Source organism: Vicugna pacos, chromosome 23 (assembly GCF_048564905.1).
Source record: "Vicugna pacos chromosome 23, VicPac4, whole genome shotgun sequence".
NCBI classification, from domain to species: domain Eukaryota; kingdom Metazoa; phylum Chordata; class Mammalia; order Artiodactyla; family Camelidae; genus Vicugna; species Vicugna pacos.
This window is the reverse complement of record NC_133009.1, coordinates 22,000,730-22,028,147: the sequence shown is the minus strand read 5'-3', so window position 1 is coordinate 22,028,147 and position 27,418 is coordinate 22,000,730. Positions and strand designations below refer to the sequence as shown.

Below are 27,418 nucleotides of genomic sequence, written 5' to 3'. Positions count from 1 at the left end.
CGGCCCCGGGAAGCAAATCTATCACGGGTTCTAGAATTCTGCCATCACAATTCTCAATCTCCGAGGGAAATTTTGTCATCTGGCATTTCAATGGCCGTTTTCAAATGTTACAAAAAGATTGGCCGAGCCCCGGGAGGAAGGGCAGGCACCTGCGCCTGCACCTGTGAGCCAGTGGGTACCACGTGAGTGACCGCCACTCGCCCCGCTCAGCCGCTCTCGTCCGCCCGTCCGCTTGCTGCCGACACCACACAAGGCTCCGGGTTGAGCAGAGGCCTCGGGAAGAATGAAAGGATGCCAGAGAACAGGAAGAGTGTGACACACGCCTGGCTCAGGTCAGACGGCACAGTAGCTTTCCTTTCCCAGCTGACTAAGGACGCCTCCCACCCCGCGGCTGGCTTGCTGAGGCCTGTCCCGACAGCAGACGTTGGATGGTTATGACGAGTCGGTTTTCTCCCCAGGAGCTAATGAACACGCAGCAGATGCATACATGCCACCCCGCAAATTCTCCCAAAGACTCCAGGCCAGGCGGTCTCCTTGTGTGAACACCCCTAGTGAGTAGGGCCACACAAACAGCTTCCATGCCAGCCAACTAAATAATTCAGAACAGTTGTGACTTGGGAATTTTCTGGAAAAGAGAGAGGAGGGGGCTATCCCTCAAGGAGCAGAGGGAGCTGCTTTGGTATTGGAATCAAAAGGAAATGAAATGCATTCTTTGGAATCGATAAACTCTGTTCCCCAGACAACGAAGGCACGAAGTCAGACCTGAGCCTTGGGCTGATTTTCAGGTGCCCACAGGCTTTCTAGCAAACGAGGAAAAGCCATCCGGCCTGTGCTCCTCTCTCCCTCACTGATTAGGCCTAGTGGGTTCACCACGTTCTCAGCACAGCTGGAGGAGACAGGCTCACTAAGCATCCTGTTCCCTGAAAACTGACCCGACCAGAAGGGCTTGTGCCAAGAGTGTTTCTGCTTGTGGTGGCGGGGACAGACCGTGATGCTGCCCTGATCAAAGGCGTAAGCTCCCCGAGTGAGGGGGCAGCCTGGCCACTGCCTCCTCGCTGAGGGGTACTCTGCCCCAGAGCCTCAGCCCAACACTCGGGTCTTTCGAGTCACACTCAGTACTGTCCTGAGAGGCAGCTTAAGGAAGAACAAGGGAGATTCCAGAATCAGAAGTCAGATTGAGCTCAAGTCCCAGCCCCTGTAGAAAGGGGATTATGACCACACCTACTTCATAGAGTTATTGCAGAGAAGGAATGGGCTAATATATGCAATCAAGCAGGGCCCAGCACACAGTAGGTGCACCATGAAGGTGAGCTGCCCTTATCTTGACACTTGGATCTGCCTCCCCTCCCTCTCAGCCACACTGTGGCCACACACCATGATTTCTCTCAGGTGCTGAAAACAGGGGCTGCATCTGGCTCTCCAACCCCTGTCCGCCCACTGTATCTCCAGAGCTCTATAGTGTGACGTCTGTCCTGGAAAAGTTCCAACCTTCCTGCTCCAGGACTTGCTGACAGTCACATCCACTTGGGATTTGGCTGGAAAAGTCACTTTTCACCCCGGTCCTAAACCGTGAGGGAGAACAGTCACATGTTCTAGAATTCCGAGCCTATGTTTCTCCAGTGACCATGAGTGGCCAGTGTGAGCGGTGAGTCCATGGTGGAAGAGGCCCCGCCAGGCACTCACCGAGTGGATTGCTGGAGCTTGCTGAGGTAAGTAAGCAACGTGCTGGAAATTTGGGAGTAATGAATTCTTAACTTTTACTGCTTGGCCTCACGCCCTTCAGCCAGTTACTTCTACACTCTGCCTTTCCAACATGGGGATAAGCTATCTCTGAGATTGTTTTAAGAAGAGACACTAATGAAAATGATTACCAAGTGCCTCTCTAAATAGAAAGTATGGTAGGCATTAAATGCTTTCTGTAATGGCATTCAGTCTTTCTTCCTCCTTTTGCAACCTGAACCACAGAATCAATACTGTTTTTCCAAGTACAGCATCCCCAGGACAAGATGTGAATCCATTCCCTGTGCTGGGCCTGCCCTCGGATGGGGAGTGGCCCTGCCCTTTGGAGTACGGTGTCTGGGGCGGGGGCTGGCTCTGCTGTGGTTAAGTGCCCATCCCTTCCTGGGATTCCAGCCAAGATACCAGGGTTGCACATTTCTCTAATTTCAGAGGAAGCTTTGTTTAGGGGTTGAGTCTCCACAATGGCTTTGGCCATCTATCTCCATTCTGTTTTCTCAGATGTAAACTTAACTGCCTTTTATTGAGTACCTATTGTACTCCAGGCACTAGGCTAAATGCATTCACCAGCCTTATCTTGTTTAATCCTCTGAACAGCTCAGGGAGGTAGGTGTGTTACCATTCCTATTTCACCTGAGGAAATGGACACCTAGAGGGAGTTAAACAAGTCAGCAAAGCAGCACGGAAAACAAAAGGCAGGGCCAGGATGCCAACCCAGAGCTCATAATTGTTTCCCATGTTCCCCTTATTGTAGTTGTCCTACATTCAGACAGTTCCAATTCAAGAGAATATCAAGGTGCAGTTTGAGAAAGTGCTAATCTGAGAGCCCAAGGTAGCAGGGGCTTCTGTCCGTGCCATGGGAAGGATGCTCCAAATGTGGCTACTGGGGACCATCTGCCTCAGGGGGATGAGGGTGGAGGGAAAGGTTCCTTCCTCCTTCTAGTCCTGGAGGCCAGTGCACAGGCCTGCATGCCGTCAGAGCACTTCCTGCAAACCACAGATCTGAAATATGGAGCATCCAGGCTGTCAGTCTCACCACAGGGCCCCTAATGTACTGTATCCCATTCGGCATTGTCGGCAATCCCCATTTCGGCTAAGTCATCCACTTGTAAGAGCGGCCCACACACTAAAGAGCCTTTCTGCAGTCTGTTTGCGGCAAACTCCTCACGTGGTCCCATCCTATAGTGAGTGCAAGCGATGGGTGCAAACTAGAAACAGCACAGGAGATTACTCCATGCTTCTCTTAGCTCTCAATGCAGAGATAAAAGTTATCGATAACTAGTTCCTCTGTCAAAGGGAACAGAGGTGTAGAGCAAAGGGGAGCTGCCTACAGATCTATTGATATTCTAACTTATTTTTTTTTAGCCCATTTCTGACAGTTTCACTCGGGGACTAGGGAAGAGACTGCAGGTTCCTGCCTAATATCTGTTCTCCTCTTCCCCCTTACTTTTAAGACTCCATGTTTATTTGGGACAGCAGTGTGTCCAGCTACAGTCCACATTTCCAAGCTTTCCTGACCAATTAGATATAAGAGGATGTTACATACGCAGTTTTCAAGAAGTCTGCTTAGACTCAGATGGGCAGGATGCTCTTCTGTGGCCCATTTGCCCCTCTCCCTCTATCCTGCTGCCTGGAATGCAGATGTGATGGCTGACATGTCACAGCCCTCTTGTACTATGAAGTGACCTTGGGGAAGTGAGTGCTAAGGATGGTGCTGAAGAAACCCAGAGCAGCTTGGGGTTCCTGATAACTTCTGGAGCCACTATTCCTGCCCAGGACTGAATTCCTCTGGACTTCTACATGAGAGAATGAACCCTTGCTTTTTGTTGTATAAAGACAAACTTAATTCTGATAGGTCCTATTTGATAGACGGTCTTGGAATTCCTAGCTAGTCAAGGGCACCTGAGCCCTATCTGGCTCCTAAACACACATACCTAAATCTACCTTATACTGTGATGAATCACAAAGTATGTGGCTCTCTGTAGAAGTTTAGGTGTGGAGGCTTTTTAAGTAGTACTAAACTAATGCTTGAATTCTCAGTCTTCTGTTGAATATATTTATATTAAACATCTACCATGTGCCAGGTACTGAGCTAGATACATGGTCTCTACTCTCAAGAATTTAAACAGGCAACTTAAATGGAGTGTACTTTAAGGCAGTGCTCTAACCGAGAGGAGGCCCCTATCCTAACCCTGGGGAAGGGCCTCCTAGGAAAAACTGGGGCCTATAGGGCAAGTGGACGCCAAGTCAGGGGTAGAGAAAAGGTAGCCGAGTAAGGAGCTTTCTGCAGCTGATATGCAATCCCTTTTAATGGGCTACATTTGTCTTTCCAACAGGCCATGACCCAGCAGCTAATTCTTGCTAAGCTTGCAATGATCTGCAACAATCAATACAGACAGCCACTCCATTACTGGACCCATAGTTTAGAAGATATTTTATCTTTTTCTTTCTTTTTCTTTTACCACAATCTTTTCTCCCTTCTCTGACCTAGAGCAACGGGAAAAAAATGCATGTGGATTAGAAATCTGATCCTTTACTGAGACTGGATTTGGGTGAAGGTCAGACTCTGGTAGTACCCAGATCAACTTGCACATTCACTATGTGCTCTTAGGCTTTGGCCTTGGAAGAGAGGTGGTGCCAGGCAGGAGATTGTCCCCAGGGATCCATGGTCTCTAGGGACCAGTTTGATTGTCTCTCCTGGACCTGATCAGATCAGGCCAGTCCTAAGCTTGCTGCTTCTGCCCTTAATAGAAGTTGAAAGTTTTTGTTTACATTGAAGATGAGACTGAAGAGTTGTAACAGAATCAACTCAAGCCAGCTGAAGCACACAAGGGTAAGTTGTTGAACGGGGTGAGGGTTTCTTTTTATGGCCCTGGCAGGAGAGCAACTGGCCTCAGGAAGGTATAAGGAGGGTCTGTCCATGTCTTGTCTCTATGATTGTGTCCACATCAGTCCTCTTACTCTATAGTGACTTTTTATGCTCTCTGGTATACATGGCAAAAAAAGTAATAAAGTAATGAAAAATACTCAAAAGGCTATGGCTTAGATCTTGGTTTCCTGTATGTTCAAGAGATCAGTGTTTTAGTCTCAACTCCAGATCTTGTGGTAAAGACACTAATTAGCCCAGTTTGGCTCAGAAGCCCCTCCTGGAATGAGAACCAGGGAAGGGGCCACAGAGTGGCAGAGCCTGAAACTGAACCACAGGGATGGGAGCTGGTAGTGCTGGCGAGGGAGGTTGGCAGACAACACAGCAGGTTTTCTGCTCCAGTCTCTGCACGGCAGCCTAGGAGTCCCAGAACTCTTGCTTTTCTTCCCTTAAATCCTCCCGGTCCCCGCATGGATTGACAAGTCTCAGTCAGAACCTGATCTCTCAAGCAAATGTCTATACCCTGGCTAGGATATGAGTTCCACAAGGGCAGAGGTTTTCATCTGTTCTGTTCACTCTCTTAACCCCAGAAACTAGAATAATGTTTGGCATGACAAAAGGCGCTCATATACTTGGTACATGGAAATAATGAAATTAACTTCTCCATTCTGTGCCTTCTTGGAGGTGGGGAAGGAGCACAGGATGGCAGCTGGGGAGTGAGGCACACAGAAGAGAGGAACAGAATAGAATCTTAGAAAACAGCCCTGAGGCAGATTTGTAGACACTGACCTACCAGTTTCTGGGCCCTGGACGTGGCTACGGGGCAGAACACCAGGCCCAATCTTGGAGGCCAGTGGGCACCATTCACTAGATGCCACGGCTGTATTCTCACGTCGACAGGTCTGAGTTTATTCTCTCTTTGGTCATGTGATTCCTGGCTACCTTTTAGCCTCTCTGAGTCTTCATTTGTTTAATGGTTAATAGATCACAAGGTTATTGAGAAGATCAAATGATATATTAAATACTTCCTTGTACATAATAGCTGTTCTGTAAATATTTATTGACTCTTGCAAAACATGGTTGTTGGGTTTTGTGTTGCTTTGTGGTGGGTAAGTGGGTAGAAATGTAACTATGTAATTTACTATAGGCCTTGGATTCTTAGAGGAGATGCAATCGACTAGTACAATTACCATTTCTCACAGAAGACTAACCCTGCCTTCACCTGGTTCCTTTTGTATAAGTGCTGTTCTTTCTGGACGAAGGCAAAGCTTTGGCTCATCAGCAGGAGCCCTAAACAGCCTGGGGCGGTTGGGGGGATGAATGCGTTCGTGTTGCCCCGTGGATACCTTCCCACCCACGTTGTTGGCAGAGGGCAGGTTGAAGCTAATGGCTACCATGGAGTGAGTCCTTGGCCTCATTCACTCTGTCTCCTCCCCACCTGACTTCTGGCCCCAGGTTTCTCAAGCACAGTCCAGCCTCTTTGAATCCCCTTCTGCTATCCACCCCCAAACCACCCCCAACCCTCAGATTCCTTTCAGACCTCCATTCCGGTTCCCCTGCTTCCACAGCCTCACCACCACTTCTGTTCTGGTTTTGAAGCCCTGGCCCCAACTCTCCCAGGACTCACACCCCCTCCACTTCACCCCAACCCACTGCCCTGCCCCCTCATCCAACACAGACCCGAGAGAAAACGTCTCCCAGGCCTCGTTCCCCCAGAGACTCTCCTGCCTCCCTTCCTCCTGCCCTCCCCCAGTTTGGCCTCCCAGGGCAGAGAGTTTGTGTTGGAGAATCACCCCTACTCTCCGGATGTCCCATTATCCACCTACACTGGTTAGGGACACTGTGACGATCTGAACCAAATGGAGAAGGCAAGAGAAATTTTCAAAAGAGAGAAAAAGAACAGATCATTTCAAAAGGACATTAAGCTCTATTCAGGGACACAATCTCCAATCAACAAAATGAAAGGCAAGCTGTGGCCCCACAGGGACTGGCTGAAAGGCAGCCTGGTGGTGAGAGTGTTCTGGAGCCGGCTTCTCACACAGGGCCTCCCCCACGCCCCCAGCAACAGCCCCTTTCCCAGCAACCAGCCCCGCCCCGGGGGATTAGGTCTGGACTCCACCCCAAGCGACCAGGCTCGGGGCCTCCCTGCCAGTGGGCCTTCCTCCCTGACAGGACTTACAAAGGCTCCCTCACCAGGGGTAACAGCAGGACCATGCTGGGCTGACAGAATTCTTTGGCAGAAAAACGCTGTCTGAGTCAGCCCTGAGAAATAATTAACCCTCATGATGTTTCCTGGAGCACTGAAGTGGGTTGAATGCTGAAGACACCGGGAGTGATGAAACATTTGTCTTCTGGAGGTGAGGGGAGGGAACACTTGGGCGGTCACGGCCCGCCCAGCTAGCTCACACCCGCTCGCTCTCACGCCTTAAGATGGTTCTGAGAAGCAGACAGAAGGCCCTTATTTCCTTAGGGACTCTTCCTGGAAGCCCATTTCCATTTAGGGGCTTTTCATAACACGTGAGTCAGGCAGTAAACAATAAGAAGAGCTGCCGTTTGCTGCTAAGTGTGGTACCAAGTGCTCAGAGAAGATACAAATGAAACAAGAGACCAAGCTCTGGGGTTTCACCACCTGGGTAGAGAGATGAGGCAGGAAAAGACGTTAAATTAGGCAGCCAGTGGATCATGCAGTCATACATCCAGTGTGAAAGGAGTAAACACATTTCCTTGAGCCTAAGCAGATTATCTTATTTAGACCAGGAGCTCAAAGACTTGCTAAGATAATGTTGCCCATGATTTGTACTGGTTCTTCCTTCCAAGAAGCCTTCAGAGCTCCCTGCTGATGTCTCAGAGAGACTTGGTGAGATTCTCCTCTTTCATTTCCCTCCTCTCTAAGGCCAGAATTTCTCATCCTTGTTTCACAACCAGGAAAGTTAAGAAACAGGCCACAGGCCGGCCTGCCAGGCAACCGGTTCACTGTCTACACAGACTCAAAGGTGCAGCCACTGGCATTGTGTCCATCTTCACGCACACAACGAATTCGAATTGTTAAGTGCACTCTTAGAAGAGGCATGTTCCAAAAGGAATCAGAGAATCAGAGCATGGCAGACATCACACTGGGGCTTCCTGTCAACACAGCAACACTGGTGCAGCAGGACGCCATGGTGCTAGCTCTGATGTCAACAAATTCTTGCCAGATGATAGTAAGTAGTAAATATTTCAGGCTTTGTGGGCCAGATATTATCTCTGTTGCATATTCTTCCTTTTTTTCACTTTAAAAAAATGTGTTAAAATACACATAACATAAAATTCACCATCTTCTCAATGGGGAGAGACAATTTCTTCAAAAAATGGTGTTGGGAAAACTGATATCCACATGCAAAAGAATGAAGATGGACCTCTTCCTTACACCATATGCAAACATTAACTCAGACTGGATTAAAAACCTAAACATATGACCAAAACTATAAAATCCCTAGAAGAAAACAGAGGAAAGCTTCATGACATTGGATTTGCAATGAACTCTTGGATAAAACACCAAAAGCATAGGCAACAAAAGCAAAAATAGACAAACGGGACTGCATCAAATCTAAAAGCTATTGTGCGTTAAAGGAAACAATGAACAAATTAAAAAGGCAAGCTATGAAATGGGAGAAAATATTTGCAAGTCATATTATCTGAAAAAGGGTTAATATGCAGAATATATAAAGAACTCCTACAACTCAACAGCAAAAAATAAAATAACCCAAGTAAAATTAGGCAAAGGACTTGAGCAGACATTTCTCCAAAGATGATTTACATATGGCCAACAAGCAAATGAAAAAATGCTCAGCATGACTAATTATCAGAGAAATGGAAATAAAAACCACAATAAGATATCACCTCACACTCATTGGGATGGTGACTATCAAAAAAAAAAAAAAAAAAACAACCCAGAAAATATCAAGAGTCGGTGAGGACATGGAGAAACGGGAACCACTGTGCAACCATTGTGTTGGTAAGATTGTAAAATAGATGCAACTACTATGGAAAAAAAAAAGTATGGTTTTAAAAAAAATTTGAGAAGTTAAAAGTAGATCTGGAAATCTCATTTTTGGCTTTATAGCCAAAAGAATTGAAGCAGGATCTCAAAGAGATATTTGCACACCCATGTTCATAGCAGCACTATTCACAATGCCAAGGGATGGAAGCAACCCAAAGCAACACCAATGGATAAACAGATAGACGAAATGTACTATATATATATACAATGAAAGATGATTCAGCCTTAAAAAGGAAGAAAATGCTAAGTGAAATAAGACTGTCACAAAAAGACAGACACTGCAGATTCCACTTATATGAAGTGTCTAAAGTAGTCAAATTCATAGAAACAGAAAGTCGAACAGTGATTGCCGGGGACTGGGATAGTGCCGGGCACACAGGAAGATCACGGTCAACCTTGGCCTCTGTGCATGTCGTGAATAAAGGAATGGTGAGAAAGATATCTGGTTAACTGTACTATCAAGGTAGAAACCACTGGAATTCCAAGATGAGGTAGTGGTCAAAATTTTTTGCTCAGCCTGGAAAGTCCCTGTAAGCACGTGGGCTACAAGAACTGACTGCAAGTTGTATGGTCCCTTTACCCTGGGGCTCCTGCGTAGGAAGCGAGGACCCTTTGAGTCCACTGATGGTGCTGTTTGAACCCTGCCCCTTGGCCTCAAGCTTTAATGCAGGTGAGAGGCTGCCCCCACCAGACAACATTTTCCATCCAGGCAGGAGAAGTGGAGGCACCGTGTGGTCAGGAGGCGCAGGTGATGAGGGCAGTCACAAGGAAGACAGCCTGTGGCCAAGGCCTTAGAGGCCAAGTGGCCCACACACACCATGCTGAGGGCAGCTCTTCTTTGCTTCAGTGCATGTGACAGTTGGCCAATGGCCAGGAACAGAGATTGACCCGTGCACACCCTGGCTCCTTAGCAGGCATCAGAGAAATTAAGGACAGGGGTGAGGATTCTGACATTCACCCCTCAAAACAGCCTTCTCACTCCCAACTCCTCCCCGAGACTGTCAGCTGCATTCACTGGAGGCCCACTGTGTGCAGAGCCCCATGGGAACCAATGGGAAATTAAACAGGAAACTGAAGCCAGGGCTCGGCCATGGCCACAGAGGGCTCACGTCGATCTACACAAGCCAGCACGGGAGGAAGTCACAGGGACCAGGATGGGGCTGGCTCCAGACTGGTCCATGAGTGCTTCCAAAGCAAAGACACCCGGGGGGTGTGCTCATGCTGTTGCCTCCAGCAGCAGCTCCTCGGGGGTCACTGTGGCCCTGACTTAAAAGGCACCAGCAGGCCAGATGGTGGGTGGGGATCATTTGGTTTTAGCAGAAAAACAACCACAGATCCGATTTCAAAGCTTTGAGTCTCTACCTCCTCCTTCCAAGCTTTTCTAAATAGCTGCAGGAACTGGAACCCCCAGAGGGGAGGTGGCCACAGGCCCCCAGCATGCTCTGCAGGAACCTCTCCGAGGCCCCCACCCAGCTCCTGCTGCCTGTGCCTGGGAGCAGCCCTGGCTTTCCTCGCTAGGGGAGACTGAGGAATCTGTAGGCGCCTCTGGGCCCAGTGAGGACCAAGCCTGGGTGGTTCTGACACCAAGGACAAAGCGCCCACAAGATCCACACCGGGAACTCAACCAAGAACAAAAAGAACAAGATCAATTTCCCCCCACAGGAGACAGAATTTCCCTAAGCGAAAGCTACCTCTTCAGAGATACCTTTATCCTGTGCGGGGGCTCTGCCCTCTTCGCAAGCCCTCTCCTCCCCGCCCAGCCCCCCTGAAAGAAGGAGAGAAGCCCCTGCCCATACGCGTGGAAACCCCTCTAGTGTCAGCAACAAACAGTTTATGAATTACTTCTCCCAGGGTAAGCTACTTTCAAAACTGGAGTTAGGGTAACAACAGAAACCTACTGTATAGCACAGGGAACTATATTAAATATCTTGTAATAACATATAATGGAAAAGAATCTGAAAAAATATATATAAATGTATATATATAATTGAATCACTTTGCTGTCCACCTAAAACTAACAGCATTGTACATCAACTATACTTCAATCAATCAATACAAAATAAATGGAATGATATTCAGCAATTAAAAAAAACTGGAGATAAGGTGGGAAGAAACTTTGAGGCTAACAAATAATATATGGCATAGGGAATATAGTTAATAACATTGTAATAACTAGACTTATCATGGTGATCATTTCATAATGCATAAAAATATCTAATCATATGTTGTACAGCTGAAAGTAATATATTGTATATCAATTATAATTCAATAATAACATTTTTTTTAGTTTGAAAAAAAAAAGACATGGGCCTTTAGAGCCTAAAAGTCACAGACCTCACAAATGGTGCCCTCTTTATCCCTGGGTGCTGGGTCCGAAGAAGGGAGGCAGTGAGGCGTGTTCAGACAGGGACCACACCTGAGACCAAAGCATCACTCACACTTTTAATTGCAGGCCCCCCACCACCCTTGGGTTAGTTGTTCCGCAAGCAGTGGCATCACCAGCAGCCATTCAGTTGGCATCTGCAGTCATGCTGACCCAGGGGTACTCAGGCTTTATGAGATTCTAGGTCCAGGCATCAAACCTCCGAGGGCTGGAGCCACCCCAGGCATACCCAGTTCTGCAGAAAGCAGCCAAAACTAATAAAGGAAGATGTAAATTAGACGTCATGCCCCAAAGCTGGCGCCTGCTAATTGCAGATCCAGCTCTGACCAAGGCCAAGAAAAAAATTTACATTATTTTGCATTTTAAACAATCTGCTAGTCTTCCAAAGAGTACTGATTGTTGAGTAGCAATGAACAACTCAGTAATCAGTTGCAAATTGCCAATAATTGCTATCATTTCAATTGTGGGGTTTTTTTTTTCCCCTTCTTCATTTTCTCCTTTCCGTTCTTTGTCTCTGTTTTTAAACCAACATATATTCATTGATCTTCTTTAGACAAGATGTGGGCAAGGGGTCACAGGGCATAAAAAGATACACCAGACAAGTGTTGGTATTTGAGACATTCCTAGTCTGGCTAAGGTAGTAACATGGTACACACAGAAAAAAACTGCAAATGTCAGGACTGTTGTGTAATGAATGCTGGCTCTGGATATTCAGGAGCATTACACCAGACGTTCAGGGAGTTTGATTTTAAGTTGCTTGAGGGTTGTGAACTACTTCTGTTTCCAATGAGGGGCTTTCCTTTACATTAGTGGTTCCCCAACTTGGAAGTCTATGAATTATTGACACTAATTCTGTGCAAAAAGCATTCTATTGGCCAAAAACATTTAGGAGACATGCAGGTTTAGTTTTTTTTAAATGGAGATGCAAATGACACATAGCATTGTGCCGGTTAAGGTGTACCACGTGTGCAGTTTCCATTACCGCTGAACATCACAGAGGCTTCAAGAGCCCAAGTACATTATGAATCACTTAAGCACAGTGTAGGCAGCAGGTCCCAGATGATCTTGAAACAGTCCCTCCTCAAGCCCTTTTCCTACAATCAATACATATCAGTATCTCTCTAGACATAGCGATTCCAAAGAAGCTAAATGTTCTAACTTTGTTTAGAAGGGGAGGGGGAAGAAAGGGCTTAAGTCTCATTCTCTCCATGAAATTTTCCCCAAAAGTTTAGCCCATACTGATCTCTCTTTCCTCAGATCTCCAAAAGCACTTTGGTGTCACCAGTTTAGCACCCAACCTTCACGTGTTTCCTGTTTATATAGTTCCATACCTCATACCACCTAACTTGTGCAGAATATATAGCAAGTGCTCACTAATGAGGAATTACCTGGTTATTAGAAATGCTTCAACATCACGGATAAAAGCAGACCTTGGACTTAGGAGGCTGAAGTTCAGGCACTGGCTCTGGCTTATTGACTATGTGACCTTGGGAAAGTTACTTAACCTCTCTGGACTTTTTTTGGTACCTTATAAAGTTGCTGTGAGCATTAAACTAAAGTGCCCAGCACATTAGTCAACATTCAATAAATGTTAGCTATTTTGTTACTAATCTGAAGCGTGCTGTAGGCTTGGTCACCAAGTGAAGGAGGGAGCATGTCCAGAGCACAGAGAGCCAGATTTCCAGAGCAGCGCATAACGCTGGCCTAAAACACAGTGATATTGTTTGTTTATCTCTTCTAAGATCTTGAAGCACTTTAAAATCTCAACTTATCAATTTTCACAGGAGTTCCTTGACATAGATTGGAATCCAATATAATCACCCTAGGGAGGGGTTAATGATCTGCTCAAGGTTACTTGCCAGGGTCAGCCACAGGCTAGAAATAGAAATTGGCTCCACGGTCACTTCTTTGTCTCACTAGCTTCCTCCCAGTGTGGTTTTGGCAAAGATAAAACACCCAGGAGTGATGTAGCAAGTGGAGTGAAGGTCAAAGAACAGCATCTGTGTTTAGCACAGCCTTGATGATGCTTTTGTTCCTTCATCCTCCCACAAGCAGGCTGATGTATCCAGCAGCCTCCTGTCCCTCTCTAAGCACTCAAAATAGTATTCCCTGACCTCTATTCACCAGGATATGCCAGCGCGAGGGAGAGAGGGTGCACTGGGGGTGCCACAGGGAGGGGCTGACTTGCAGAAAGCGGCTCCCTGATCTCAGACATTTTTGCGTCAACACATCCTTCTCATCACCTTGGCTGCCTCCTGCCATCACTGCAGTCACACTGGCTCCTCGGAAGGAACCCACAATTCCCTTGCTGTTTCCATAAGCAGGAAAAGTTCTCTGCAGCCAATCCCCTGCCCAAGCATCCAGGGACCGAATTGGCAACAGCCCTATTTATGACTGCAAAAGCAGTTAGGTTCAGAAAAAAAGCAGAGCAGAAAACCATATAACAGAGTCACTGAGAAAAACTCATTCTGAGTGTGTGTGTGTGTGTGTGTGTGTGCACGTGTGTTTTCAAACCCCTCTCTGTCCTCCCCCTCCAGATACTCAGAGCTCATTGCTTTTACAATTACAATAGTTAATAATTTATGGAGTACCATACTGCATTCAGAGTCTCCCATGGTCACCTAGATCGTTAACACCCCAGGGAGTTTACTACCTAAGTCATTGGGACCAAATGGGCAAGTTGTAAGGTGGCCAGCAAGAGACAGTGACCGAAGCTGGGGCTCCCAGCTTCACCAAGGGTTGGTAGAAGCAGTATGAGGAGGTGACAGAGGATGATGGAAGAGGCTGGTCTGCTGACTTACCAGTGCTTGTGATACTGAAGCAGGCGGGAGGGACATCAGGAAAGTCTAAGAGTATAAACAATGAATTCCTGACCAAGCTGTCAGGCAACCTCTGTTGTTACAACACATGCCTGGAGCAGCTACCTAATAACCCAAACTTGGGCTTCTGGAGAGAAGGCTGCATAAAGAGGTCAGAGAGCAGTCTAGCCTGAGACTGAGGCCATGAGCACCGGGAGGTTTATTCGTGATCACTCGCTTAGTATCTGGGGCACCAGCTATTATCTGGGGACTGGTCAGTTGCTTCCTTCATGAAAACCTTTTGTTCAGAATTTCTGCTTGCAGGGCTTTATGTCTGCTCTTTATTGGTTTTTACACAGAGAATTCCGAGATATATCTTCCTCTGGGTCTCTGCCCTCTCATAGCTTACAAAATATGGCAGAGGAGATAAGACAGGTACACAGTGCTGCTTGTGAGGGAATGGACTAGAATGCTGTTTTGGAGCCATTTTTGCAAAAGTATGCACCCCTAGAACTGTGTTCCAAAGACTCTTTTTAACACTGATAGTTGATATTCATATCAAATAGTAAAAGCTGCTTGCATTTTATATGCATTTTACTTTCCCGTATACTTTAATTCATCTAATTATAGATACCATCAATGTAAGATGCAGTTTTATTTTTATATACCCTCAAGAAAGAAAAAAAACTTTTATTGATTGAAAAATGCATCCTGATTTCAGAGATATTAAAATGTGAAAAAAGTGCATCTTAGAATTGATACAATATTATGCTTAAAGGAATCTCATTTTCCTCAGGTTCTTGCCATAACTCATAGAAAAACACCTTACCCTCTCTGCAAATCCGATGGGAGGCCAGGCTGCTTTATGGCTGATGTCACTGAAGAAAAGCCAGGAGGAAGGGAAGGAAGGGGGAAAGGTGGATTTAATGTTTATATGATGAGATACCTCATGCATAAGCATGGGTATTCATCCCACCTCTGCTTCCTGGCTCTGCCCAATAATTGAGCTCAGTACTAATGGAAAGAGATCTGGGGAAGGGGAAGGAGATGCTTCTGGACCTGTTTTGTGCAAAAAGATTTGTCTATACCTAAGGCAGCACATGGGTTCTGCTACGGGAATGGCTCTGGCGGTAGAGCTGGTGAAACCTTTGTGGAGAAGGCGTTTGATCTGAGCTGGAAGCTTAGAATCTCAGGACTGAAAAAGCAAAAAGACAGGAAAACATGCAGCATGGCTGGGTGCTGGTGCCATCTCCTTAGTGACAGCAGACAGTGGGCCACAAAGCTGGAGAAAGAGGAAGGAGGCAGACTTCAAGGTAATACACAAACAGTCAAGGATTTTGAATCCTCTTAGGCTAGCAGTGGACCACCATTAGGTTTTTGAGCTTGGGAATAATTGATGTAAAACAGCATTTCAAGGGTAAGAAATGCCATCATTTCAGAAAGAAAAGAAGAATTTCAAGATGACAAATTTGCAGTCCTGTGTATGGTAAACTCAATGGGAAAAGGTAAAAGTTGAAAGGACTAATGAAAATAAAAACTAACATTTATGGAGTGCATGATTGACAGAAACCGGAAATTAAACGAAAAGCTGTTTCGAGGCAGCAGCAGTAGAGAGAATTGATTTGTATGATGAATCTGAGATAGCAGAAGAACTAGCCATGAAGTGAACAGAGACGTAGAAATGACGCCAGGGAGAGAAATGAGGTAAATCAGATTTGGGAATCGTTTTCATAGAGGTGTGAGTTGAGTCGGGGGTTCTGAAGTCATGGGGAAAGGTGAGGTTTAGAAGAGGCGCACTTCAGGACCTCAATGAAGAAATTTTTTTTAATTAGAAAATATTTTAAATATGCAGAGTAGTACAGAGAACAATATAATACACACCTCGTAGCTACCTCTCAGATATTCAAATGTCAGTCTTTTGACATATTTGCTTCAGACTCTTTTCTTACATTTTTTTCCTAAGGAAAAACCAAATACAGATAAAAATGAAGTTATCCTCATTCCCTCTCTCCTTCCCTGGAGATAAGCACTATCCTTCTACTGCTCTGAAGCCCTTCCAATTATTCATTTACTCTTATGACACAGGGAGAGAGGACCAAATGTTTCAAATGGTTTATATATGTGATATAATAACACACATGTCCTTTTGCAATTTTCATTTCATTCAGTATCCATATTATGTTTTAGAAATTCATCTATAATTATGTATAACTATGACTATATATGACTCATATCTGTGAATTATATATTATTATATTATATATATGTAAAATAATGGAATACATTCATTTTAACTTCTATGTAGTGTGCCAGTATAAGGAATATGTCATGAATTATTGCTCCATTTTTTTCTAGTTTTAAATATTATAAACAATGCTGTCATGGACATCCAAGTGTGTGTTCCAAGTATATTTTGTGCCCTTGCCCAAGACTTTCTGAGTGGTATATATTCAGAAGTAGAATACTTGGTTGTAGGATATAAACATTTCTAACAGATATTGCCAAATTGCTTTCTAAGTATATGTGTTAAACTCTACATCTCCGCTAATACTTGGTATTGCCAAACTTTAAAATTTTTGCTCATCTGATGGGCGTAAATTGGTGTCTGGTTTTCTAATTTGCATTTTTCTGTTCACCGGTGAGTGTGGGCATTGATCATACAAGTTTCCCCTTCCGGGAATGGACTTGTTTGTTCTAACTTATGCCCTTTTTATCTATGGGGTCGTTAATTTTTTTTAAAGCTGATTTGTAGGAATTCTTTATACATTTTGAATACAAATCCTTTGTCAGATGCATGTGTTCTAAATATCTTCTCTCAGTCTATGTCTTGTCTTTTAACACTATTCATAGTGGTCTTTATTATTATTATTTTTATTATGAAAGTGTGATATCATCCCCAAAAGTTTAGAGAACAGTGTAATGAAATCATATTATCCATTACCTAGACTCAACCATTGGCAAGGTTTTGTCTCATTCTTTTTTCTTTCTTATATTTCTGCTAACATGTAAGGATTCTGCAAATCCCAGATGGCCTGCCATTTTCCTGCTATACACTTCAGTAAGCATCTATACAGCCATGGACATTTTCTTATGTAGTCGTCATGCCATGATGACACCTATCAAAATGAACAATTATTCCTTCATAGCACCTACTATATGGTGATTTTGGATATGTGGAGGTTTTTAACTGGACCTCAATGTTTCTACTACAAGACACAGAAGTCCCGTTGCCTGGCCTGGGATGACCATCGCTGCCCTTCCCTTGTGCGGACGCCCGCGGGGGCCATTCCATTGCTGACCTACAGCAGGTCCTGCTTCAGGAAGCTGGCATCTCCTGGGGGAGATGTGAGTCACCTTCAGGCTGTCCTCTGGTAGCTTCTGACAAAGCTTGTGACTGCTGGAGTCACTCTCTATCTCTGACACGTCTGTTAGAAAACAGCCGCTGACCTCAGAGAGAGTGGCCCGCCAGCCGCTAATATTCCCCAGTTTCCCTGGGAGGCCACTGCGAGTTCATGCATCAACTCTTCACATCCCTGAGGAAAGAGAGAGCCAGAGAAACCCGACTAGACTAGCGTCAGGATGGTTTGGGGGATGAGCTGGGTTAATTCCCCTGCTGGGTTGTCGGAATAAAGAAAACAGACGTTTGCTGGGGAAAGAAAGGGCTGGAATACAAATACTAGAACAGGGCTTCTCAGATGTGTGTGTTCTGTTAATCCCTTCACTCAGCGAAAGAGTCCGTGGATCTCTCCCTATTCTACTCAACAAGGCAAAAGACCCCGGATCACTGGAATTGATGGGAGGACTGGAGCAGCTCTGGATAAGACACCAGTGAGGTAATGTCTGGTTTTTGTTAAATATCCCAAATAGATTACTCACCCTTGCGAGATAAAAGGTGCTGTCCGTGTACGAACACAACCCCTGCTGAAAACAGGGCCCCTGTTGGTTCCTGACTCCAGGTTGCCCAGAAGACCACTGTCTGGGGGTCAGCAGTGAACCTCTCCTGGCAAGAAAATCAGTTCTGTGATCTTTGCACAGAAACTCCTTTGCACTAGGACCCCAGGCCACCAGTTGAAAGCAGGGATGCCCATATTGACTACGCCAGAAAGAAGGGTCATGTGAAGGTCCTTTCTCTGCGTCTTCAAGAGAAGAGTGATCAAGCCCAAAAGGCTCCACTTAGGTCCTCTTACCCTCTGGGAGCAATTCCCGGAGGATTTTGTGCCTGGAGCATTTCCTTCCATTTAAAGCACTTTACAAAGAATTTCCACATACATTGTTTCATTTGATCCTCACTAGAGCCTTGCAAGATAAGCAGACTACAGTGAGGCTCCAGTCTGTAAAGCTAATTAGGCAGGCCCTGCAGCTTCTAACAGGGTTGAATAAAGGTCTTGATCTTACAGTGTGAGGTTGTCAGAGGCCTGGGAGGAGCTGAGAAAGCAGCCAGGGCATCTCCTTCTGATTCCTGGGGTTCAGCCTTCATGTTACCATACCCACCCACCCCCGCCTCCACCATCCTGCCTGGGTACCTTGTCTCTCATCATCGCCCTGCCAGGGAACCATCTCTCCCATCACCACTGAGGCCACAGGCTGCAGTACAGAGAACAGACCAGCTGTGGAGCCCACAACTGCTGGTCTCCGTGGCAGAGCTTCTGTTCTGCAAAGAGGCTAATGAAGTGACAGGGAAATGGACCGATTTCCCCGAGGATTCTTGCTTCAGCCAAGTCCTCCCACATACTCTCTGACTCTCTGTGGTAGGGTCCCTGAGATTTCATTTCCCAACTTGCTGGCACATATCAGGGCAGCGAATGGTTATCCCGTTAGAGTTGGCCAGTCTCCCAAACCGGCCCGGAATGCTGCTCAATCTGCCGCAGACTTCCTCCTCCCCCACACGGCTGCCAGGCCAGCTGGCTGGTCATCCCGGTGGCCAGCTCTGAAACCTCACCCAGAAGTCTCTCCAGGATGTGTGAAGGCAGCTCTTGATAGTGAGCAAACAGCGAGGCTGCCGAGGCTGCCACTCTCCCTACACGCCACCCTCTAGGCCAGCCTCCCCCCTCAGTCAGAGGATGTCTGTGCTTCCCACCCACCTCCACTGACACGCTCCTGCTTTGTGCGGAGCCTGCCTCGCAGAAGCCCTGAGGCACAGACAAGCTCCCAGGAGCAGGACCTGGAGGAAACAGGTCTGCAGCGGGGAATGTGTGTGCTCAACCCAACCAATCTACCCTGCTTAACCCAGCTGATCGCATCAGTCAGGAAACTTTGCCTCTAAGCAGCTCAGCCCTTCTCATTCCACTTCTTGGTGCTCCCAGATTCTCCATTCCCAAGAAATCACCAACCTCCCACGGGGTTACTAGGCTTTAGTAACCAAGAACTAAGCAGCATGGACTGAGGCGGATCATATATCATGTGAAGGCAAAACAGGACCACAGCATTTTCTGCTATTATCAAAATCAGACCGAAGTGCTGCCTTCTCCATCACCTCTTGTTATCCAGGCCATTGGCCAGCGAGGAGGGGTGTGGAGGGCGTGGAGTAAAGAGAAAATCATAATGACCCTGTGTGCTATACTTTACAGTTTATAATGTTTTTTTAAAAATAAACTCATTTTAAATATTTTTTAATTAAAAAACAAACAATAAAAATTAAATCAAATTTAAAATTTAAATAAATAAATAAATAAATAAATAAATAAATAAATAAATAAATAAAATATGTTATTTATCCCAGTCCTCAGAATAAAACTGTGTCTGGTACACAGCAGATTCAAATATTGGTTTTTCTTCCTTTCTCTCAACGAGGTTGAAAGGGAAGGTATGATTATCCCCACTCTACAAAGGAATAAACTGAGGCCAAAATTATTCACAATGAAAATATATACACTGTAGTGGCCCCTCGACTCAAAAGAGCTTTCCTGGCTACACGTGTCCAGATCCCAGAATCCTGGGATTTACACCTGACCCCATCCTTCCTCTTAAGGTCTTCATCCAATTGGTCCTCTTGATGCTACAGCTTTAAACTCTCTCCGATGTTTAAATGCGTTAAATGTGTGCTAATTTAATCCTTATAAAACATTAGGGTAGGTATCACTATTCTCATTCTACAGATGAGGAAACTGGTGTACGTAGTGGTGAAGTAATTTGTCCAAAGTTTCATGCTTATAAGTGGCAGAGCAGTAACCTGAGCCCGGGCGGTCTGGCTCCTGAGTCTGCGCTCTTGACCACTGGGTTACATCAGCTCTCACTTACTTTGTTCTAAGTGCCTGCCTATCTCAGACGTTAGTCAGTAAATCCCTTGAAGGCAAGAATCATCTTTTTATCCTTATCCCCGAGCCCTAAGCACAATGTCTGGCACACATTACATGCTCAATAACGTCTACTGAATACATACGTAGATAACCGGCAAGGAGGAAAGCTAGAGAAAGGCCATCCTGTTTAAACTCAAACTGGTCATGAAGTCTTTCCTTTGCTTTTAGCCAAGACATCAGACAGCCACAAAAACAGGTCATTGACCCCACTGAGTCCACCTCTGATGGACTTGGAGGAAGCAGCCCTTCCAAAGGCAGTACCAGCTCCCGGGGACCCAGCCTGAGCTCCGACTTCAGTATCTCAGGACCGCATTTCTGTGTCTGAGCTTAGAGTCAATCAGCTCCACACAAAAACTGGAAGTCTGACTCGCAGCTTCTATGCTGATGTGCTGAAGTGGAATCAAACACCGAGGGCTTCCCAGAACGTCCGAGTGAATCAGCTGCTCAGTTTGGGACAAATCCAGAACATGTGCCCACAAAGGGTAGCACATTGCAAATTGAGATCTAATATGAGCCATCTGGGCTGGAGAAACAGCCAGCTGGAGGGATGGGGGCCTGGAAACCACCCAGAGAGCAAACTTATCTGGGGGCAATGATGAGTCAGCTCTGCCCAGAAACAAAAGCCTTCAACGAAGTCCTTTGCAGAAGGCCCGATGCATCTCTTCTTGGAGGCGTTGGAGTTGGGTAACTCCATCTAAAGGTTGGAGTTACCTTTGGATTCAAGGCTGTAAGATGCCTGGTCTCAGGCTTAGCAGGGACCTGGGTACAGTAAACCTATACTGCTGTGCTGGGGGCTGCATGGGGTGCACAGAATCATTTCACAGCCAGACAGATGTGCTAGGCAAGACATGACAGGAAGGGCTAGACTGACTGGTGACCAGCATTTTCCCCTAAAATTGGGACAGTGTAGCCTTGGTCCTGGAGGACAACTGTCTTTTGCATCTTCTCCTTTCAGCCATAGTCCCTGTTGCCTGTAAAAAAGTAAAAAGCAAACCAATTACCAGGTCTAATTATCTCCCTTCATTCTCCTCTTGGCAGCAGCTGCCAAGGCTCTTGCCAGAACTCTGCTTCACCCACACCCTGATCCAAAAAGCCCCAAGTTAGCGAGACAAGGCTTTGCCAGCGCAGAGCAGCTGTAAGGCTTCCCAACACCAAGACGGGGCACAGGAGTTCAACGCAGGAGCTTCAAAGCAGCTCTCTCCCTGGAGCCCCCTTGGCCTCCCCATCTGGACAGAAAAGAGGTGGCGCCAGCCGCCTGGAACTGCGCCAGAAAGTGACAGAAAATGACGCAGCAGCAACCAACAGCCACTTAGTCAGGAGGGTTTCTAAAGGCCTGTTTGTGCTTGCAGTGGGAGCTGCCAGGTCAGGGTGAGCTTCACAGCCATTTCTGTCCAGGCTTGTTTAGAGCTGAGCCCGGGCCTCCCAGCTGAGCTTAGCTGGGAGGTGGGCCAGGGGCTCTCAAGGGGACGCTAGGAAGCTCTCCGGGCATCACACCACGGCCTCTCCAGGCTTCCTTGTACTTCCAAAATAGTTGTCTTACCTCTGCCCAGACTGAGACCTGTTAGTCTCCTCCTGCCTGGAATGAGAGACAGCTCACTTCTGAAGGCTGCCCCAAGCGTTGAGGCTCTCTCTGACTCACACAATAGTGAGTCAATCTCCAAAATCCCAGTATCCTCAAGGGTCTGGACTTGTATGAGCTGGGAACAGGGAGACCAGGCAGCCATCTCCTGGACCTCCAACCTTGCAACCCCAGGGAAAGAAAGACCAGGTTCAGTTTCTGGGGCAGTGATGGAACCTGAGAAGAGGCTGGAATGGCTTTGGGCTGGTGCTCTGAGAACAGGCGGGTGTTATGTGGTTGGCTGCAGCAGGGGTAGCACACCCATCACTGCAGGCACAAACACATCCCAGCCTTGCGTGGAGGGATGGAGGAACTTCTAGGAGCCTGGGTGGTTTCAAACCAGAATGGAAGAAGGAAGGCTGTGCTTATGAGAAGGCTGGTGACCCACAACCATCAGAAAGGAAGCTCGGAAGCCAAGGCGAACATGTTTCCCAGCTCTCACCCCAATTTGTACAACAATTCCATGGATCTCAACACATATGCCTGAGACACCTCTGGGGATATGGAAATTCCACTGGTCAGTGATCAAAGAAGATTTTCCTAAAAATCTTTGGTAGAGGTTAGTTTCTCCATATGTCATCATGCGGGTCATTGGCAAATATTTACTGAGCAGGACTGTCTGCCCGGTCAAAGGTCAGTGCCTGCCCTCCCAGCCCCTGCATCCTGAAGACAGACTGTAAAGGGTAGCGAAGCTTAGCAGGAGCTGGAGCAACCGGCACACCTGGCTTGCAACTGTTCAAACACAAGAGACACGGAACACCTGATCTCTGTGCTGAAGCCAAAGCTTTGCATGTTTTACCATTTTCCTCTTTCACAGTAGCTGGAAGGCTGGGGAAGGTGAGAAGGGAACTGGAGCAGGAGAGAAATTGGGTGAGAGTACAATGGCGCGTGGAGAGAGTGATAATGGAGTGAGAGGCGGGGGAGCTGTGGGACAGTGGCTCCCAGGTCTGAGTAGGGAAGGAGACCAGGCAGATACCTAATCAGTCATTGCTTCCCCTGGGCCTGGGCTTATCTTCTCCATCTGTCCTCTCGCAGGCACCTAGTACGCTGGGCTTCATAGGTTTCCCTTTCTCCCTTTACTCACTGTGATGAAGGCAGTAGTTACCAATGTCCTGGTTCCTGTAGCCCCAGGTGGTCACACTAAGCTCCCAGGCCAGTCTCTCACAACTGCGGCCTCTAAAAAAGATAAAGTCCAAATGGGGGTTGGAGCAGGGAGGATCTTTCTCACTGTTTCCTGTCATCACTGGCCACTCCAATGCCCTCTTTCCCAACCAGTCATCTCTGCCACTAAGGTCACCATATTCTGAGGACCCCAGCCTCCCCCTGGAAGGGCTGCACCTGCTCCTTAAAAGCTTGTCTCTGTGCCTTTGCTCACACCTTCTCTGTATCCTAAAGCCTGCCCATTCCATGTGTCATAATCTGACCTTTATCTCTGAAATCCAGCTCCTCTAAGCAGCCTTTCCTGATTCCCACCCTGTCCCTTCTCTGCTCAGAATTTTGTATCTTAAATGTAAACACTATTTATTACAGCTAGTCATGCACACGGCCATGCCTTCTTCATGCTGTGTCTACCCTCCTACTCACGAAACTCCTTCGAGTCCCAGGTAGACACTCAGGATGTGTTGACTGACTTGTTGGACTGAATGACTGAGGACATAGCAGTTGTGATCTATCAAGAGTCCACTGTCACCATTTCCCAGGCCACCCGGAGAGTTTCCACGGCAGAGCCTGCTGCTAAGTGGAGATGTCATCCGTTTTATTAATTAATGCAAACACTAATCAACCAAATGCTCTAGGGCATGATTTAGAAAAAAAATTCAGAACATTTAAAAAATGATAAAAATAACATTTACCAGCCTAGGAATAACTGAGGTTTTATTTCTAGACCTTTTGTTCCAGCAGCGACGAACCCCCTCCCCAACCCCAGCCCCCATCACCCCCTACCAGTTGGTTATCCCCTTTTCCCACCTTCCCCACCGTGCTTCTTTGGTGATTAACAGAATTCCTGCCTGTGATTGCTAATTGGGTTAATGGAGTGACTGCGTAATTGTTCTCTCTCCGCAGCCCAAACCACCACACTGGCTGCTTTCTGACTACCTGCCTCTCATCTGTTCCAGGATCGCTAATTTGCAACAACAACTTCCATTGTTGTCCACATCTGGGACTTTGGGGTTTTAAGTGAATCTCCCTAAGGCGGAGAACAGAAGATGCTGCTATTTTGGTTTGACTCATCTACAATGAGGCCATTCTCTGGGACTTCTGGGCAGTGGGGCTGCCTGGGTGAAGGGGAAATATGAGCAGTGATGGGACCCAGGCCAGAGCGCAGTGTGCTGAGGAGGGAGGGGAGCAGGCAGGGGTAAAATTCTGACCTTTTCTTCCCAGCTACTTGGGTTTGCATTTCATTTTAATCAGTTTCAGATGAAACTGACAAGCCAGGAGCCTCAGGAATCTCAGTGCCTCTGCCTTTGGCCTCTGGTCTCTAGAGCCTGGGTTGGGCAGTGTCTGACCTGGCCCGACCCAGCTTCCCCTAGAGGAGGCAGCACTGAGGGTGGCCTTTTCAATCCTGGAGGCTCAATCAGAGCTTGTTCTCTCTCAACACCCTTGGACAAAACAATGCTTTTTTTTCCCGTTGTTTTTTGAGGTGTGTTCATTTTACTTGAAATCTGTTTCACCTTAAAGGGATCATTACCTGCCCAAAGTATGGCAACATTAGCATTCCTGGAATGGGATGCAACTGGGACAGGGAGAGACAGCCTCACGTAACTGTGCCCTGAGCCTGGGGGATGCCTTTATCAGTAGGGGTGGCATGAGGGTGCTTGCACAGTCTTTGGTCCCTGAGTCCCCTTGAGCATGGCTTTGGGAAGGGGCTTTGTTTCTTAGGGTGACTTCTATCTTGGCCTTTGTCCCTCCCTCCATCCCTTTCCCACCCCACCCCCTAGCCTCAAGGTGATCCTTAATGTTCCTAGGCAGCTCTGGGCTTCTGATCACAGAATCCAGGAGTGTTGGATGTGGGTCCTGGGGGTCAGATCTGGGCTTCATACAGTCACACCTTATATTGTCTTGTCTTTACCTCTTGACTCCTCCCACCAACAAACACCTGGGACGGCAGGGAATACTTAGACCTGCTTGCATCCCCATAAACGCTTGTTTCTGCCTTCAGTTTTGATTATTTGTAAACTCGCCTTAACCCTGCACCCTCCTCTGCTCTCGTTAACACATAAGCTTCCTGTGCACATCTTTGTTTTCAGCATAGAACATCCAGTAGGGTGATTGACATGAAGAGGTGCTCAATAAGTAATTAATTAATTAAACTGGGTTGGAAGTTCCTGGCAAGTAAGAGTGGAGGCTGTCTCTGGAAAGGAAAAATTGAGATTGAGCAAAAGGTAACAAAACACACCAACACCTCCTTCAGATAAGCTAGAGCTATGTGCTCCCTGGGGACCTTTTCCTTCAGGAAACACTGAAATCAGCTGGCCAGCCGGCCTTAGGGACATGTCTCCGCGTGACTGTCTGCACACCACTGCCCTCCGCTGGACACTAGGCCAAAGCTGTCCCTGACCCGCCTCCGAGTCAGGATGCCCTCAGGTTTCCTTCCCTCCCCATTCTGGATACAACTCCTGGGCAAACCGGTTTCTTGGTCAGCTTCTCCTTACCAGGTTTGTTTCACTCTGCTTTGCATTGAACCCAGGAGACCTGGGGAGGTACAAGAGGAACAGCAGCTCTTTGACTCCTGCTGTATCACAGTTTCCATAAACGCTTAGTGCGTGAAAATTGACGTAAAGTCACTCAGTTGCTGGCATGCCAGCAGCTCTGTGGACTGCTATGAGTGTTAAATAAGAATCCATTTAAGAACCTCCTCCCATTCTTAGTCTACAACAGGTATGGCGCTGACAGTTTTTAGAAGACAACCAAGGAAAACAAAGGGGGACAAAAAGCTTCAAGCAGAAGAATTAAAAAACAATCAGTCATATCTCTCTATCATAAAACAACAACAGACCTTCCTCCTTTGCAGAAAAGAATGGAAAAGTACAGGTGTGTACTGCTACATCCTGTGGAATAGAATGCTCCCTCCCGCACCGTGACATGTTTTCTGTCTTTAATTGTAGGTATTTGTAAATTTGCCTTATTATCTCTGCCCCTGACCTCATTAGCTTATAAGCATTTTGCCCAACATAATCATTGGCCCTTAAAAGTTCTGCAGTACATAGTTATTGAATTCCTGGCAGTCAAATACAGTAGATGAATGCCTAATAATTTGCTAAATGGCAATGGTAAAATAAGTTGTAAAGGAAGCAGCATATTTATGGCTATACATTGCTTCAACTTGCTGAAAAGTTGTTTTCATCTCTCAGAATTGAACTTTGGGGTTAGCCCAGGGCCTGGCAGGTGTTTGGCTGTATGAATCTGAAGCTCGGAGAAGAAGTCTGGACTCAGCAGCGTGGAGGTGAAAGTGCAAACCCACAGAATATCACCGACGAAGAACTACAGAGGGTGAAATCAGTCTGATACCTCGGGGCCCAGAGCTTAAGGGCTGGGGGGCATTGGAGGCCAGGACAGAGTCCAAGCAGGAAAAGCCAGAGAGGCAGAAGGAGGACCAAGGAAGGATGGAATCAAAAAAGCCAAGGGGCTGGGAAGTCTTAAGGACAAAGGGGTGGCCCGTGGCCTCAAATGCAGCTGAATAATCTGGTCAAGAGAAAATTGAGAGCTGTCTGCTGGAGTGAGCAACATGAAGTCACTAGTGACCCTGAGAGCAGTTGGTGACCTTGCAAAAGCCACTTCAGTTGAGGGGTGGGGTGGGGATACAGTGCAAGACACTGTGGTGGGAAAGGGATCGAATGGGATTGAATGGGAGGCAAGGACGTGAAAACAATCACAGGAGGCAACCAACTTGGGTGAAAGAACAAAGGCTTTTGGTTTTGACCTTGCACCCAGGCTCAGCTTCACCAATCCAGCTTCCCTACTGCCACTAGTTACATTTTCTAACAATCAAAATCAATCATACTTCCTGTTGTGATTAACATCGGCTGGCTCGCCACTTGCTGAACAACGAAGAGTGAAGTCCAGCGCCAATCTCTTTAGTATAATTTATTTCTCAGACCTGATTTCTTTATCACCTGTAAAGGAGAGTTGCACAGATCCTTCACCTCTTATCCAAAATCCTTGGGGCCACATGTCTTTCAGACTTCACAGCTTGTTGGATTCTAGAAAGGTGACATGGTGTACATGGTGTACATGCCGTATGTTACATCATACCACCAGCAGAGCCCAGGCCAAACGCACCAAGTGGGACAACTAAAGACTACAAAAATAGAGAGGTCAGGTCAAGTTTTTCACCAAAGGAGTTATCAATATACTTTTGTTTTGCAGAGCTTTTCAGATTCTCAGAATTGTGGTAAGGGCTCGTAGACCACCCTCAGAGGGTTGTTTAAATGCTCAAATGAGATATATGTGTGTGTGTGTGTGTGTGTGTCTGTGTGTGTGTGTGTGTGTGTGTGTGTGTGTGTAAAAATGAAGCCAAAAGGATAACCACAAAGGGTGCAAAGGCCCTGCTCTTCCTGACTGGGAATGAAAGGAATTTTTCTTTTATGACACTGTGCATGTGAGCAGTTTAGAAAGGACACTCTGATAGCCTTTTGGAAGCCATTTCTACACAGCTGGAAAGAATTACCTCGCTGGAAGAA

At 46.6% G+C, this 27,418-nt stretch overlaps 1 long non-coding RNA gene across 4 annotated transcripts; it reads left to right on the top strand.

Annotated features, from left to right (window-relative positions):
- The first annotated feature begins 78 nt into the window (after positions 1-78).
- On the top strand, positions 79-25,692 carry LOC140688760 (uncharacterized). Of its 4 annotated transcripts, XR_012063563.1 has the most exons (5): positions 79-1,709; positions 16,834-16,881; positions 17,037-17,168; positions 17,550-17,656; positions 23,802-24,368. It is a non-coding gene; the product is annotated as an uncharacterized lncRNA (long non-coding RNA). The 4 variants fall into 4 exon arrangements; XR_012063562.1 differs by lacking the exon at positions 23,802-24,368 and adding an exon at positions 25,607-25,692 and having other exon boundaries at positions 16,834-17,168; XR_012063560.1 differs by having other exon boundaries at positions 16,834-17,168.
- Positions 25,693-27,418: the final 1,726 nt, after the last annotated feature.